Source organism: Hevea brasiliensis, chromosome 4 (genome assembly GCF_030052815.1).
Source record: "Hevea brasiliensis isolate MT/VB/25A 57/8 chromosome 4, ASM3005281v1, whole genome shotgun sequence".
NCBI classification, from domain to species: Eukaryota; Viridiplantae; Streptophyta; class Magnoliopsida; order Malpighiales; family Euphorbiaceae; genus Hevea; species Hevea brasiliensis.
In genome coordinates, this window is record NC_079496.1 from 33,563,374 (window position 1) to 33,579,486 (window position 16,113).

General features: G+C 38.0%; 1 non-coding gene across 1 annotated transcript; it reads right to left on the reverse strand.

The window, feature by feature from the left end:
- Positions 1-889: 889 nt before the first annotated feature.
- Positions 890-996, reverse strand: LOC131179669 (small nucleolar RNA R71). Its single transcript, XR_009148557.1, has one exon. It is a non-coding gene; the product is annotated as a small nucleolar RNA R71 (small nucleolar RNA).
- Between the last annotated feature and the right edge of the window lie 15,117 nt (positions 997-16,113).

The window sequence follows — 16,113 nt, forward strand, 5'->3', positions numbered from 1 at the left end:
TCTTAATTCTGAAATTGCTTTTATAAATAGTTCAATTTAAGAAAATTACTTTCAACATCTAAAATTGGTTTAACTCATTCTCCATCTATATTCAGTAGCCTAAACAGTCAAAATTGCCATGTAGCCTAGTATTTGCTAATTAAATTACTCATGGAAATGATACTCTACTCATCACTTTATTACTTGTTAGCGATCTGTGCACTTGTGGTAGTTAAAAAAACTAGCAAACAAGTTTTTGGCACCGTTGTCGGGGAATCTTTAATTTTAGTAATATTAGGTGATAAGTAATTTAGCTGATTTAGGAATTTTTATTTATTATTTAATTTTGTTTATTACATTTTTTTTATTCTTTTATTCTTTCTCAGGTGATTGGTTTGGTACATGACCAGAACAAGACTAGAGGAAGAAGTCTTTGATTTGGATCCAGAGATAGACAAAACTCTAAGAACTATCAGGAGGGAGAGGAAATGTGAAGGACAAGATTAAGGAAATCCAGAAATTCACCAACAATAATAATAACAGGCCGAGACTCTTGAAGGAATACGGAGCTCCCTCCATACAAGGATTCCAACCTAGTGTTACAAGATCCACAGTGGATGCCAACAATTTTGAACTAAAACCTGTATGGCTCTAGATGATCCAACAGACCCAGTTTGGGGGTTCACCAATAGAAGATCCACACTACCACCTCCAGTGCTTTCTTGCCCTTCGTGACACATTCAAGATGAATGGGGTCTTTGATCAAGCCATACAACTCAGAGCATTCCCATTTTCCCTTCGAGATAGAGCAAGGAAGTGGTTACTTTCTCAACCAGCTGGAACATTCACCACATGGGAGGACCTCTTACAAGCTTTTCTAGTAAGGTACTTCCCACCTGCAAAGACTGCAAAGTTGAGAGTTAAACTCAACACCTTTAGGCAAAAGGAAGGTAAATCACTCTATGATGCATGGGAGAGATATAAGGACCTACAGAGAGAATGCCCACACCATGGCATAGAAGATTGGCTCCTGGTTCAGAACTTCTATAATGGGCTACTGCCCTCTACAAGGAGCACAGTAGATTCAGCAATAGAAGGTGACATAATGGAGAAAATAGTGCATCAAGCACTTGAACTTCTAGAGAGGGTCGAATATCACAACTACGAATGCTCGAATGAAAGGGGAAACACAAGGAGAACAGTAAGAATCCTAGAAATGGATGCCCTAAGCATGATAAATACTCAATTTGAACAGCTCACAAGGAGGCTTGATAAAATGCAGGCCAATGCTATAGGGACGAACAATTAACATGATGATAGCTATGGAGGAGGATACATGGGTTCAGAGTACAACAGCTTTAATGAGCTCCTCACAGAACAGATAAACTATGTGAATAATGGAGGAAATTTCAACCAGAGACAGCCCCATAACCCATATTCAAAAACATATAACCTTGGATGGAGGAACCACCCAAATTTCTCGTGGTCAAATTCTCAGAATCAGCCAATAAACAAACATTAAGGGTACAGACTGTCACACCTTACCCCTCTGTAAGGCATAACATGATCTCGTAGAATACCTAATGAACTACCGAAGTTCACCTACCGATAACTCATTAAGTACCCTACAAGGGATTTTAAAACAATTTTCTTACTTTCATAAGTGGTGAGCATTTTCTACTAGGCATTAAAACATTTAATTAGAGTTTGAAAACTAGTTAAAATTTTTATCCCATTTCATATTTCGGCAAATTTTATAAAAATTTCGACAGGTGCCATATATATTTTGAGAAAACAGTTCTTCAAATACCTGTAAAAAAACACTTCCAAAGATTTATCTCAACAACTTCATCAATTCAACATCCATCCCAACCAATTTCAACATTATTTCTCAATTTCCAAAATTCAACATCATCAAAATACTATAATTCAATTTCATTCAAATTAAAACAAAATATTTCCATTCATATTTCAATAAAGATAAAACAATTTAGATACATCATTCTAAAAATTTACATTAGAGAAAATCCAAACTAAAATTTAATACAAGCCTTATACAACTGCTCATGACCATTTCTTACATTTACATGCATTACATACATCAAAATAATTTTTACAATCAGGGTATAAAATATACCTGATAAACTTCAGAATAGGTAGCTCCTCAATCCTTAGCAGCTCACTCTGATGCTCTTCTAATCTCTATATCTGCGACAGCAATAACAGCCATCGCTGAGTACTAGGACTCAGTGGTGCACAACATACTAAAATAATCTTTATGCAGAATTTAATCATATTTATTCAAAAATTAAACTGAACATGAAATATAAATTCAAAACATGATTTATAAGATTTTAATCCAAACAATTTCATTTCAAAAGTCTCAAAACAAATTTCATAAAAACACACAGTTATATCATGCCATTCGAAATAAATATCATCTCAATAGCCAGAGGCTAAGGAAAAGTCACAACACAAGGCTAGCTAGCTCAAATATATGAGAAACCATTCTTTTTCTTCTTCTACTGGCACACACCTCAATACTTCAGCTAGAGAAGGAATCAAAATTTGAAACTGATTGCCCCCACTAGTCATGCTAGTGAGGTATTCAAATATATGGTCATGACACTATGGTTTTAAAACTATCTTAACAATTTACTAAACATTTGATGCCATTTCAAATATATACAATTAAATTTTCAACAATTTAAATTAAAAGTATAATAAACATTTCAAGACAATGATATCACAATTCAATATTTCAATTCATTCAAAACGATGTGCAGAAGAAAATTTATAGAAATTCTATGTTGTGCACAAACCTTATACAAATCGCTTTTTGGCCTTGACTCGATCCCTCGAGTTCGTTTCTGGTATTCTTTTCAATTGAAACACACAGTTTCACAGTGTTTCAGTATCATAACTTATCATAAATCCAAAAATAAATTCAAATTTACTTTTACCTAGCTTTAATATGCTAAAATTGACGTTCTTTAAAATTTGTGATTTGGAGTTACTATTCACTATACTATTTAAGTCAATTTGTTGACTTTCTATGGCTTAATAGGTATGGAAATTCTAATTTCACCCACATACCACATTTTGGTTACCTTATTTTTTGGTTTTGGTTGTTTACTCAAATTTTAAGTCTTTTAGGCAAATTTATAAATTTTCAGTTTTGATGTCCTATGTTGCACTGATCTATTGGTCATGTTGCTGTTAGAATTTGGCTAAGTTTTCTTCATAGAATTGTTCCTTATTGTCTTAACTTTATTTGTCTTAACTTTATTCTCCTTTTTGAATCACTCCATTTGGAGTTTTGTAGCTCAAGTTATAGCCATTTGAATCATGGCTACCGGATTGGTCTAACCCAGATTTTCTGGGCACCAAAACTGGTTCTGGCAGTTTTAGGTCACCAAATTGGGTTGGCCAAATGACTTGGTTAAGGGCATAATTTGGGTTTGTATTCTTCATGAAAGTTTTAGTTCTATATCTCAGCTTTCTACTGGTAAAAGTTCAGGTCATTTAGACCTGCCTAGCCCAAGTTATGGCCAAATGAACAAACACTGTTCATTTGGTCATTTTTGTACAGGACAGAATACCTAAGTCTGGATTTGGTCAATTTGTTCACTAGGTTTTAGTCACTTTATGGGCATGATTCCTCAATGAAAAATGTGTCATTTTGTGTCTAGTTTCATTCTCAATTAGCTTCACACTAATTGGGTTTGTAAATTTTTAGTTTTGGTCCCTAAAAGGGACCTTGGTCCTTCTGCCTGCAAAATGCCCATAACCAATCCGAATTTCCACTTGATTCCCACACTTCCAACATACCACAATTGGTCACATATGACCATTTTTCAGCTCAACCTATGTCAAACACAGCATTTGACTAATTCTCAAAATTTTGTCTCCCAAACTCTAGGTCCAAAACCCTAACTCCCATAATTTGTTACATTTTACTAATTCAACACATATAAACATACTTCCTCAACTAAATCAAGCTTTCTAACATGTTTAATTCAGTCAAACTCATGAAAATCTTTCCCCTACATAGGCTGGCCAAATTTTCCTTTGGTCCCCAAAGATGTTTTCTTTTCATTATAAGTTAATTTCTAGGTTATTCATACCACAAGCGTAACTAATAAACTAAAATTTTCAATTAAAAGAACTAACCTCACTTTGATGTTAATCTTCAATTTTCTTCTTTTTTTCTTCCCTTTTTTTTATCAATATTCTTCTCAAGTGAGGTTAACAAGGTTTTATGAGGTAGTTGTGGGGGGCTTAGGGTTTAGTGGGGTAAAATCAAGCTTTACCCAAGCTTTAATGGAGGTTTTAAAAATGGAGAGGGAGAGAGAGAGTTGGCCGGCCAAAATGAAGAAGAAAGGATTTTTTTTCTTTTTTTTTCTTTGTTTTATATAGATAATTAGCTATTTGACTTGGTCCAATTTTTTAGGAAAAAATAAATTCATTTTTGACGTCATGATAATGTCATAAAGGTGATGTAATAACTTTTTCTTTTTTCTTTTTCTTTTTCTTTTACATTTATTTTTCCACTAGTTCTTTAATTTAATTCTTGATCTCAAAATTTTCTTTTCTCCGATTTTATTTAACAGTCAGGTCAGGAGTCAGCTCTAGGGGTCAATTGACCAAATTGCTCCTTGCCGGTTCAACCCAGTTTGCAAATAATTCAATATTTCTTCCGAATCACTGACCTAATTATTTGACCAGCTTAACATTTCTTTTTTGTGATTTTCTCTTTTCCACTGTGTTCACAATAGTCCTAAGGACCGCAGCGTCACATTTTAGGGTTTGAAATTTGAGTTTAAATCGACTTCGCAGTCCTTCCCGAGAAGGTCAGCTATCGCTGTGACTCTCGGCTCATTTAACCTCTTATATTCTGTTTTTCTTATTTATACTTAACTAATTGATAATTACTGATTATTTGTGTTTAGGGCTTATATAGTTGTCTCAAGTGTGGTTCTAATCCTCTTACTTGTTTGGACCAACACCGGTCACCAGAGCATTGAAATATACCAAGCTATACAAATAGGGGTATTACAATTCTCCCCCCTTTAAAATAAATTTTGTCTCGAAATTTTACCTGGTATCAGTCTCTAAACAGTTGTGGGTGCTGTCTCCACATATCCTCCTCTCATTGCTAAGTGGCTTCCTAGCCTGAATGATTGTTCCACAACAATTTCACTAATGGTATTTGCTTGTTCCATAGCTGCCTCACCTCATAAGCCAAAATCTCTATGGGTTCGTCCTCATATGTGAGGTATGGATTCACTTCAATTTCTTCGACTGGTAGTACATGAGATGGGTCTGATCGATACCTCCTCAACATAGGCACATGGAAGACATTATTTATCTTCTCCAACTCTGGAGGTAGTGCCAAACGATATGCCAAAGGACCCACTCTTTCTAGAATCTCATATGGCCCGATGAAATGAGGACTCAGTTTCCCCTTTCTGCCGAATCTCATAATTTTCTTCCAAAGGAAAACCTTGAGGAATACTTTCTCACCCACTGTGTACTTAATATCTCTTTTCTTCAAATCAATATAGGACTTCTGACGATCTGATACAGTCATAAGTCGATCTCTGATCACCCTAATCTTCACCTCAGTTTGCTGAACAATTTCAGGCCCAATCATCTTCCTTTCACCTACTTCATCCCAACACAGGGGAGTTCTACACTTTCTGCCATATAAAGCTTCATATGGAGGCATTCCAATGCTTGATTGGTAGCTGTTGTTGTAAGCAAACTCAATCAAAGGTAAGCGTGTGTCCCAACTGCCCTCAAACTCAATCACACAAGCCCGTAGCATGTCCTCCAAGATTTGAATTATCCTCTAAGATTAGCCATTTGTCTGTGGGTGGAATGCCGTACTGAAGTTCAATCTAGTTCCTAGGGCTCTGTGAAGACTACCCCAGAATCTAGAAGTGAACCTAGGATCTCTGTCTAATACGATGGATATTGTCATTCCATGCAGCCTTACTATCTCATCATTGTATAACTTGGCCAATCTTTCTAAACTGTAGTTCATCCGTACTGGCAAAAAATGAGCAGACTTGGTCAGTCTGTCAACAATGACCCAAACTGCATCATGACTCTTTTGTGTCCTCGGAAGTCCCATCACAACATCCATAGTTATTCTCTCCCATTTCCATTCCGGGACTGGTAGTGGATGTAACAAACCAGCTGGTACTTGATGCTCTAACTTTACTTACTGACAAGTTAGGCATTTGGAAACAAATTCTGCCACATCTCTTTTCATACCCATCCACCAGTAATGCTCTTTTAGCCCTGTATACATTTTTTTACCACCAGGGTGCATGGCAAAAGGAGACTCATGTGCTTCCTTCAAAATGATCTTCCTCAAATCAACATCATTAGGAACACACATTCTGCCCTAGTGTAGTAATAGACCATCATCTCTTATTGAGAATTCTGGTTTCTTGCTCTGTATGACTTCTTCTAATAGCTTCTGATACTTTTCATCATTCTGAATAGCCATTCTGATCTGATCAATCAACACTGGCTATACATGCCATGCAACTGCTATCTGCCCCTTATCATTAATCTCTAAGCTAGCATGTAATGATCTCAACTCATGTACTATAGACAAAGGAGTAACCCGTAGACTTGCCATAGTTTTGCGACTTAAGGCGTCAGCCACTACATTAGCTTTCCCTGGCTGATAGTCTATCAGACAATCATAGTCTTTTATCAACTCTAACCATCTCCTCTGTCTCAAATTCAACTCTTTTTGAGTGCCCAAAGACTTCAAACTCTTATGATCTGTGTAGATGTAGCACTTCTCCCCATATAAATAGTGTCTGCAGATCTTAAGAGCAAACACTATAGTTGCAAGCTCCAAGTCATGTGTTAGATAATTCCTCTCATGCGGTTTCAGCTGGCGTGATGCATAGGCAATAACATTTCGATCTTGAATTAATACACAGCCTAACCCATTGTGAGAAGCATCACTACAAACTGTATATTCTTTACCCGGAGTAGCTAAAGTTAGGACTGGAGCCTCAGTTAAACACCTCTTCAATTCATCAAAACTCTGTTGACATTTATCCATCCACTGAAATTTCACATCTTTTTGAAGTAGCTTTGTCAATGGAGATGCCAACATAGAAAATCCCTTCATAAAATGACTATAGTATCCAGCTAAATCTAGAAAACTGCGAATCTTCGTGATATTTCTGGGTGGCCTTCAATTAAGGACAGCTTCTATCTTACTTGGATCTACCTTGATGCCCTCTAGTGATACTACGTGCCCTAAAAAGGATATTTCTTTCAGCCAAATTTCACACTTCGACAATTTGGCATATAGCTGTTTCTCTGTCAAAGTCTGCAGTACAATTTACAGATATCTATCATGCTCTTCTGCACTCATTGAATAGACCAATATATCATCTATGAATACCACAACAAACTGGTCAAGGTATGGTCTGAAGATAGTGTTCATCAGATCCATAAAAGCAGCCGGAGTATTAGTTAACCCGAATGGCATGACCAATAACTCATAATGGCCATAACGGGTTCTGAAGGTAGTGTTAGGAATACTTTGCTCTTGTACTTTCAACTGATAATAACCTGATCTTAGGTTAATTTTAGAGAACACAGCTGCACCCCTCAACTAATCAAACAAGTCATCAATGCGGGGCAATGGATATCTATTCTTTATTGTCACCTTATTCAACTGCCGATAGTCAATACATAAATGAAGAGTGCCATCCTTCTTCTTAACAAATAATACTGGAAATCCCTAAGGTGACACACTAGGGCGGATAAAGCCCTTATCAAGCAACTCTTGTAACTACACTTTCAACTCTTTCAATTCTGCAGGTGCCATTCTATATGGTATTATGGAGATTGGGTCCACACAAGGCGTAACATCAATCTCAAACTGCACCTCTCTTTCTGGAGGTAATCCTGTTAATTCATCAGGAAACACATCCGAAAAGTCATGTACTGTAGGGATGTCCCTCAGTGCTGGGCTCCCCATTTGGGTGTCTATCACATGTGCCAAGTATGCTTCACACTCCTTTCTGATCATCCTTCTGGCTAGTGCAGCCGAAATGATGTTTGATAGCAGTAAATGCCTCTCCCCATGTATTACCACATCACCGCACAGAGGGAGACCAAAAGTGACAGTTTTCAGTATACAGTCAATCATGGCATGATGCCTGGCTAACCAATCCATGCCCAAGATGATATCATAATCTCTGAAGGGAATTTCAATCAAATCTGACAGAAAAACATGTCCTTGGATCACCAAAGGATAGTCTTTATAGATTCTGTTGACCCGAACCTCTTGTCCTAATGGACTAGTTACTAGCACTTCAAAACCCATTTTGACACACAGAACAGCAAGTGAACTGACTATGCTAGCACTAACATATGAGTGGGTTGAACCCGGATCAAACAACACAAATACTTCTTGATCAGAGATAGAGAATGTACCGGCTACCACATAGGAAGTCTCAACCTCTTCTCGCTGCCTCATCGTATAAACTCTGGTTGAAGCATTTCCTTGTGCTGACTGACCAATAGTACCCTGACTGCCAGAAGTAGTGCCTCTACCTCTGCCTCTTCCTCTGCCAACTGGCTGTGAACCTCTGGGAGCAGGACTCTGAATAGATCCTTCTGCGGTCGTAGGAGCTGGACCTAATCTAGGAGCACTAGTGCAGTCTTTTGCAATATGGCCCTTGCCTCCATAGTTAAAGCAGGCTCTTGTTGCCCAATAGTATTCTCCACCATGAATCTTGCCACAAGTCTCACAGGGGCGGGGAGGTTGTGAACCCCTGCTCGACTAATGACCAAACCTAGGGGGTCTTTGTCCAGAGAATCTGCCCCTTCCAAACCTTCCACCTCGACCTCTGCTAGGTCCACCAAATTTCTTCCTCTTCCCAGAAGTACTATCACACCTTACCCCTCTGTAAGACATAACATGATCCCGTAGAATACCTAATGAACTACCGAACTTCACCTACCGTTAATTCATTAAGTACACTACAAGGGATTTTAAAACCATTTTCTTACATTTTAAAAGTGGTGAGCATTTTGGTGGGAATTAAAAACATTTAATTGAAGTTTCAAAATTAGTAAAAATTTTTGTCCATTTTATTCTTCCACAAATTTTATAAAAATTTCGGCAGAGTGCTGTTTGTATTTGGAGAAAACAGTTCTTCAAAAACCTGTAAAAACACTTCCAATAAATTTTTCCACAACTCCCAACCTCCAAATAATCTCAATTCAACATAACTCAAGTCAATTCCACTTAAAAATAATTCCACAATTTAATCCAAGTTTGCCATCTCAAAATATTTTATCATTTCATTCAATAAAGCTAATTTACATTCACAAGTTTAATTTACAGATATTAAATACAAAAAATAATATTATTACAATTTATTATACAACTGTTCAACTTTACATTAATACATACAACATTAAAATGTTTACATCAAAAAATTATAAGGGTATAAATAAATACCCTTATAAAAGTAATTAAGAAGTTCTTGCCAATCTAGCAGCTCACTCTGCTGCTTTTTCCTTGCCCTTATCTGTGACAGCAACACAAGCTATCTGTAAAACCCTAGGCAAATCCCAAATCGGCAAAACACGGGAGTGGTTCGTAACTCCTAGTGACGCATTTTAAAACCATGAGGGCTTCGGCCCAGAGCGGACAATATCACTAGTGGGCCGGGCCATTACATTTGTGGTATCAGAGCTGCTCCGCGTGCAACCTTGATCGATGGTGGGGCAAACCTCAGTGAGGACGCTGAGTCCCATAAGGGGGGTGGATTGTAACACACTAGGCAAATCCCACATCGGCAAAACACGGGAGAGATGCTGGGTTTATAAGTTGGTGGTTCGTAACCCCTAGTAACGCGTTTTAAAACCGTGAGGGCTTCGGCCCAGAGCGGACAATATCACTAGTGGGCTGAGCCATTACACTATCGCTAAGTATAAAAATACTCAGTGGTGCATAATAAAAATTTAAAATACAATACATAAATCATTCATTGATAAAAAACAATTTAAATGTTGCACAATTACATTTCACCAATTATCAAAACTCATTATAGAAAAATTTTTGGGTTAAATAATTTAATAAACACAGTATTGCCAATTCATACACAACTTAAGCCATGACACAAAATTTCCGATCAATGCCGTGTTGTACACCACGACAAAGCAATCTACAATCCCACTAATCGAAATCAATGAGGGAGGTGGCTAGCTAGCTAATGAGTACTCATTCGATCTACAACCTCAACTGATAACCCAGAGAGGGAGGAAAATAATCGATCTCAACCCCATAACTGGGGAAGGAATAATAAGACACTGTCAAGCTAAGCGTGAATCAAAAATCCATTTCAAACATTTTTTCAAATATTGCATACAAAAATCAAATCAATTTCCAAAGTTACAATTTCATCACAAAGTGGCAACACAAAAGTTCTTAAACTCATAATGCGTACTAAATCAATTTTTTAAGGATAAAAAGCTGAAATATGGTTTATTGTGCACAAACCTGACATGAGTCGCCTCTAGGCCTTGACTCAGTCTCTCAGACCTTCCAAGTCTTTTTCAGCTGAAACACAAAATTTATAGTGTCCAGTATCTTTACTTCATAACAATTCCAATAATTAATTCCAATATGTTTAAACTTACATTCTTGCAAATTTCATGTTGAGGTTAGTATTCATGGTACTATTCAAGTCAGTTTGTTGACTTTCTAAGGCTTAATAGGTATGGGAACTCCAACTTCACCCACATGCCACATTTTGGTTACCAAACTTGTTGGTTTTGGTCATTTTCTCAAAACTTAGGTCTTTTAGGCAAAATTGCAATTTTTCAGTTTTGGTGTCTTATATTGCACTGTTCCATTGGTCAATTTGCTGTTAGAATTTGGCAAAATTTTCTTCATAGAAAATGTTCCCTATTGTCTTAACTTTATTTTTCTTTCTGAATCACTCCAATTGGAGTTTTGTAACTCAAGTTATAGTCATTTGATTCATGGCTGCCGGATTGGACTTAACCCAGATTTTTGGGTACCAAACTGGTTCTGGCAGTTTTAGGTCACCAAATTTGGGTGGCCAAATGACTTGGTTAAGGGCAAAATTTGGGTTTGTGTTCTTCATGAAAGTTTTAGGTCTATATCTCAGATGTCCACTGGTAAAATTTCAGGTCATTTAGACCTGCCTAGCCTAAGTTATGGCCAAATGAACAAACACTGTTCATTTGGTCATTTTTGTATAGGTCAGACTGGATAAATCCGGATTTAGTCAATTTGTTCACTAGGCTATGGTCACTTTTTGGGCATGATTCCTAAATGAAAAATGTTCCATTTTGTGTCTACTTTCATTCCCAATTGGTCTCATATCAATTGGACTTGTAAAGTTTCAGTTTTGGTCCCTGAAAGGGACCTTGGTCCTGCTGCCTGCAGCATGACCCTAAGCAATCCGAATTTGCAATTGCTTCTAACACTTCTAACATACTCCAATTAGTCCCAAATGACCATTTCTCACCTCAAACCAAGTCCAACACACCATTTAACACATTCCCACATTTTTGTCTCCAAAACTCTTGTTCACCTATTTGATGCATTTAACTAATTTCAAGCATACTAGCATTACTTCTACATTCATACAAACTTACCTACACTTTTAATTCAATCAAAACACATGTATACACCCATCAAACCCTAGCTGGTCAAATTTACTTCTAGTCCTCCAACACTTATTTTCATTTCATTTTAAGTTTATTTTCAGGTTCATTCAATCATAAACACTAGAATCAAACCAAAAAAATTCAAGTTGGATCACTAACCTAAGTGTAGAATTTTTAATCTTCAATTCTCCTCACTTTCTTGGTTTTAATGACATCCAAGCTTCATATCAAGGTCCACTTGCAAGGTTTGCTTAAGGGGGTTAGGGAATTTGTGGCTGAATTTAGGGTTTATGAGAGCTTGAGGTGAGCTCCCATGGTGGTTTCAAGGAAGAAAAATGAGAGAGAGAGCTAAGGGAGAGGGACGGTAAAATGGAAGAATGAAGACTTTTGCTAATTTTTTTTTCTTTCTGTAATAACTTAATCTCTTATGGAAGACCATAATTATCCAAATTTTATTTTTTTTAATTATAGTTTTATTGCATCATGCATGATGTCATGCATGATGTCACCACTTTCCACTTTTCCTTTTACTTTTTTTCTTTTATTTATTTATTTTTTTTCCATTAATTCTTTAATTTAATTCCCAATTCCTAATTTTTCTTTTCTCTGATTTTATTTGAAAGTTAGGTCAGGAGTCAACTCTCGGGGTCAATTGACCAAATTGCCCCTTGCCGGTTCGACCCAGTTTGCAAATAATTCAATATTTCTTCTGGCTCCCTGACCTAATTATTTGACTGACTTAACAATTTTTTTTCATGATTTTCTCTTTTCCACTGTGTTCGTAATGGTCCTAAGGACTGCAGCGTCACATTTTATGGTTCAAAATTTGAGTTTAAATTGACTTCACAACCCTTCCCGAGAAGGTCACCCATCGCTGTGACTCTCGGCTCGTTTAACTTATTATGTTCTATTTTTCTTATTTATACTTAACTAATTAACAATTACTAATTATTTGTGTTTATGGCTTATCTAGTTGTCTTAAGTGTGGTTCTAATCCCCATACTTGTTCGGACCGACACTGATCACTAGAACAGTGAAATTTACCAGGCTATGTAAATAGGGGTGTTACAATTCTCCCCCCCCCCCCCTCCCTTAAAATAAATTTTGTCTCAAAATTTTACCTGGTATCAATCTCTAAACAGCTGTGGGTGCTGTCTCCTCATGTCCTCCTCTCGTTCCCAAGCAGCTTCTTGGCCCGAATGATGGTTCCACAGCACTTTCACCAATGGTATTTGCTTGTTCCGTAGTTGCTTCACCTCATAAGCCAGAATCTCTATGGGTTCTTCCTCATATGTGAGGTCTGGATTCACTTCAATTTCTTCTACCGGTAGTACATGAGATGGGTCTGATCTGTACCTCCTCAACATGGACACATGGAAGACATTATGTATCTTGTCCAACTCTAGAGGTAGTGCCAACCAATATGCCAAAGGACCCACTCTTTCCAGAACCTCATATGGCCCAATGAAACGAGGACTCAGTTTCTCCTTTCTGTCGAATCTCATAATTTTCTTCCAAGCAGAAACCTTGAGGAATACTTTGTCACCCACTGCGTATTCAATATCCCTTCTCTTCATATCAACATAGGACTTCTGACGGTCTGATGCAGTCTTAAGTCGATCTCTGATCACCCTGATTTTCTCCTCAGTCTGCTGAACAATTTCGGACTCAATCATCTTTCTTTCATCCACATCATCCCAACACATTGGGGTTTAACATTTTCTGCCATACAAAGCTTCATATGGAGGCATCCCAATGCTTGATTGGTAGCTATTATTGTAAGCAAACTCAATCAAAGGCAAGTGTATGTCCCAACTGCCCTCAAACTCAATCACACAAGCCCGAAGCATGTCCTCTAATATCTGAATTACCCTTTCAGATTGGCCATCTGTCTGTAGGTGGAATGCCGTACTAAAGTTCAATCTAGTTCCTAGGGCTCTCTGAAGACTACCTTAGAATCTAGAAGTGAACCTCGGATCTCTGTCAGATACAATGGATACTGGCACTCCATGCAGTCTCAGAATCTCATCAATGTACAACTTGGCCAATCTTTCTAAACTGTAGTCCATCCGAACTGGCAGAAAATGAGCAGACTTGGTCAGTCTGTCAATAATGACCCATAGTGCATCATGACTCTTCTGTGTCCTCAGAAGTCCCATCACAAAATCCATAGTTATTCTCTCCCATTTCCATTCTGGCACTGGTAGTGGATGTAATAACCCAGTTGTACTTGATGCTCTGCCTTCACTTGCTGATAAGTTAGGCATTTGGAAACAAATTCTGCCACATCTCTTTTCATACCCATCCACCAGTAATGCTCCTTTAGCCCTCTATACATTTTTGCGCCACCAGGGTGCATAGCAAAAGGAGACTCATGTGCTTCCTTGAAAATGATCTGCCTCAAATCAACATCATTAGGAGCACACATTCTGCCCTGGTGTAGCAATAGACCATCATCTCTTATTGAGAATTCTGGTTTCTTGCCGTGCTGGACTTCTTCCAACAGCCTCTGATACTTCTGATCATTCTGAGCAGCCATTCTGATCTGATCAATCAACACTGGCTGTACATGCCATGCAACTACTGTTTGCCCCTCATCATTAATCTCTAAGCTCGCATGTAATGATCTCAACTCATATACCATAGACAAAGGAGTAACCCGTAGAATTGCCATAGTCTTGCGACTTAAGGCGTTAGCCACCACATTAGCTTTCCCTGGCTGATAGTCTATCAGATAATTATAGTCTTTTATCAACTCTAACCATCTCCTCTGTCTCAAATTCAACTCTTTCTGGGTGCCCAAATACTTCAAACTCTTATGATCTGTGTAGATGCAGCACTTTTCCCCATACAAATAATGTCTACAGATCTTAAGAGCGAACACAATGGCTGCAAGCTCCAAGTCATGTGTCGGATAATTCCTCTCATGTGGTTTTAGCTGGTGTGATGCATAGGCAATGACATTCCGATCTTGCATCAACACACAACCTAACCCATTGTGAGAAGCATTGCTGTAAACTGTATATTCTTTACTCGGTATAGGTAAAGTCAGGACTGGAGCCTCAGTCAAACATTTCTTCAATTCATTGAAACTCTGCTGGCATTTGTCTGTCCACTAAAATTTCACATCTTTCCTAAGCAGCTTGGTCAATGGAGATGCCAACATGGAGAGTCCCTTCACAAATCGACGGTAGTATCCAGCTAACCCTAAAAAACTGTGAATCTTTATGATATTTCTGGGTGGCTTTCAATTAAGAACAACTTCTATCTTGCTAGGATCTATCTTAATACCCTCTGCTGATACTACGTGCCCCAAAAAGGATATCTCCTTCAGCCAAAATTCACACTTCAATAATTTGGCATATAGTTATTTCTCCCTCAAAGTTTGCAGTACAATGCGCAGATGTCTATCATGCTGTTCTGCACTCCTTAAGTAAACCAATATATCATCTATAAACACAACCATGAACTGGTCAAGGTATGGTCTGAAGATAGTGTTCATCAGATCCATAAAAGTAGCCAAAGCATTAGTTAACCCGAATGGCATATCCAAAAACTCATAATGGCCGTAACGAGTTCTAAAGGCAGTTTTAGAAATACTCGGCTCTGGTACTTTCAACTGATAATAACCTGATCTCAGGTTAATTTTGGAGAACACAGATGCACCCCTCAACTGATCAAACAAGTCATCAATGCGGGGCAATGGGTATCTGTTCTTTATTGTCACCTTATTCAACTGCCGATAGTCAATGCATAACCGGAGAGTGCCATCTTTTTTCTTTACAAACAACACTGGCGCTCCCCAAGGTGACACACTAGGGCGGATAAAGCCCTTGTCAAGCAGCTCTTGCAACTGCACTTTCAATTCTTTTAGTTCTGCTGGTGCCATTCTGTATGGCGTTATGGAGATTGGGTCCACACCAGGCATAACATCAATCTCAAACTGCACTTCTCTTTCTGGAGGTAATCCTGGCAATTCATCAGGAAACACATCCGAAAAGTGACATACTATGGGGATGTCCCTCAATGCTGGACTACCCACTTGGGTGTCTATCACATGTGCCAAGTACGCCTCACACCCCTTCCTAATCATTTTTCTGGCCAGTGCAGCTGAAATGATGTTTGAAGGCAATAACTGCCTCTCCCCATGTATTACTACATCACCATACTGAGGAAGACCAAAAGTGACTATCTTCAGTCTACAGTCAATCATTGCATGATGCCTGGCTAACCAATCCATGCCCAAGATAATGTCATCATCTCTGAAGGGCATTTCAATCAAATTAGATAGAAAAGTGTGTCCTTGGATCACCAGAGGACAATCCCTATATAGTCTATTTACCCTGACCTCCTGGCCTAATGGACTAGTTACTAGCACATCATAGTCCATTGGTACACACTGAATAGCAGTAGAACACATCACACTAGCACTAACAT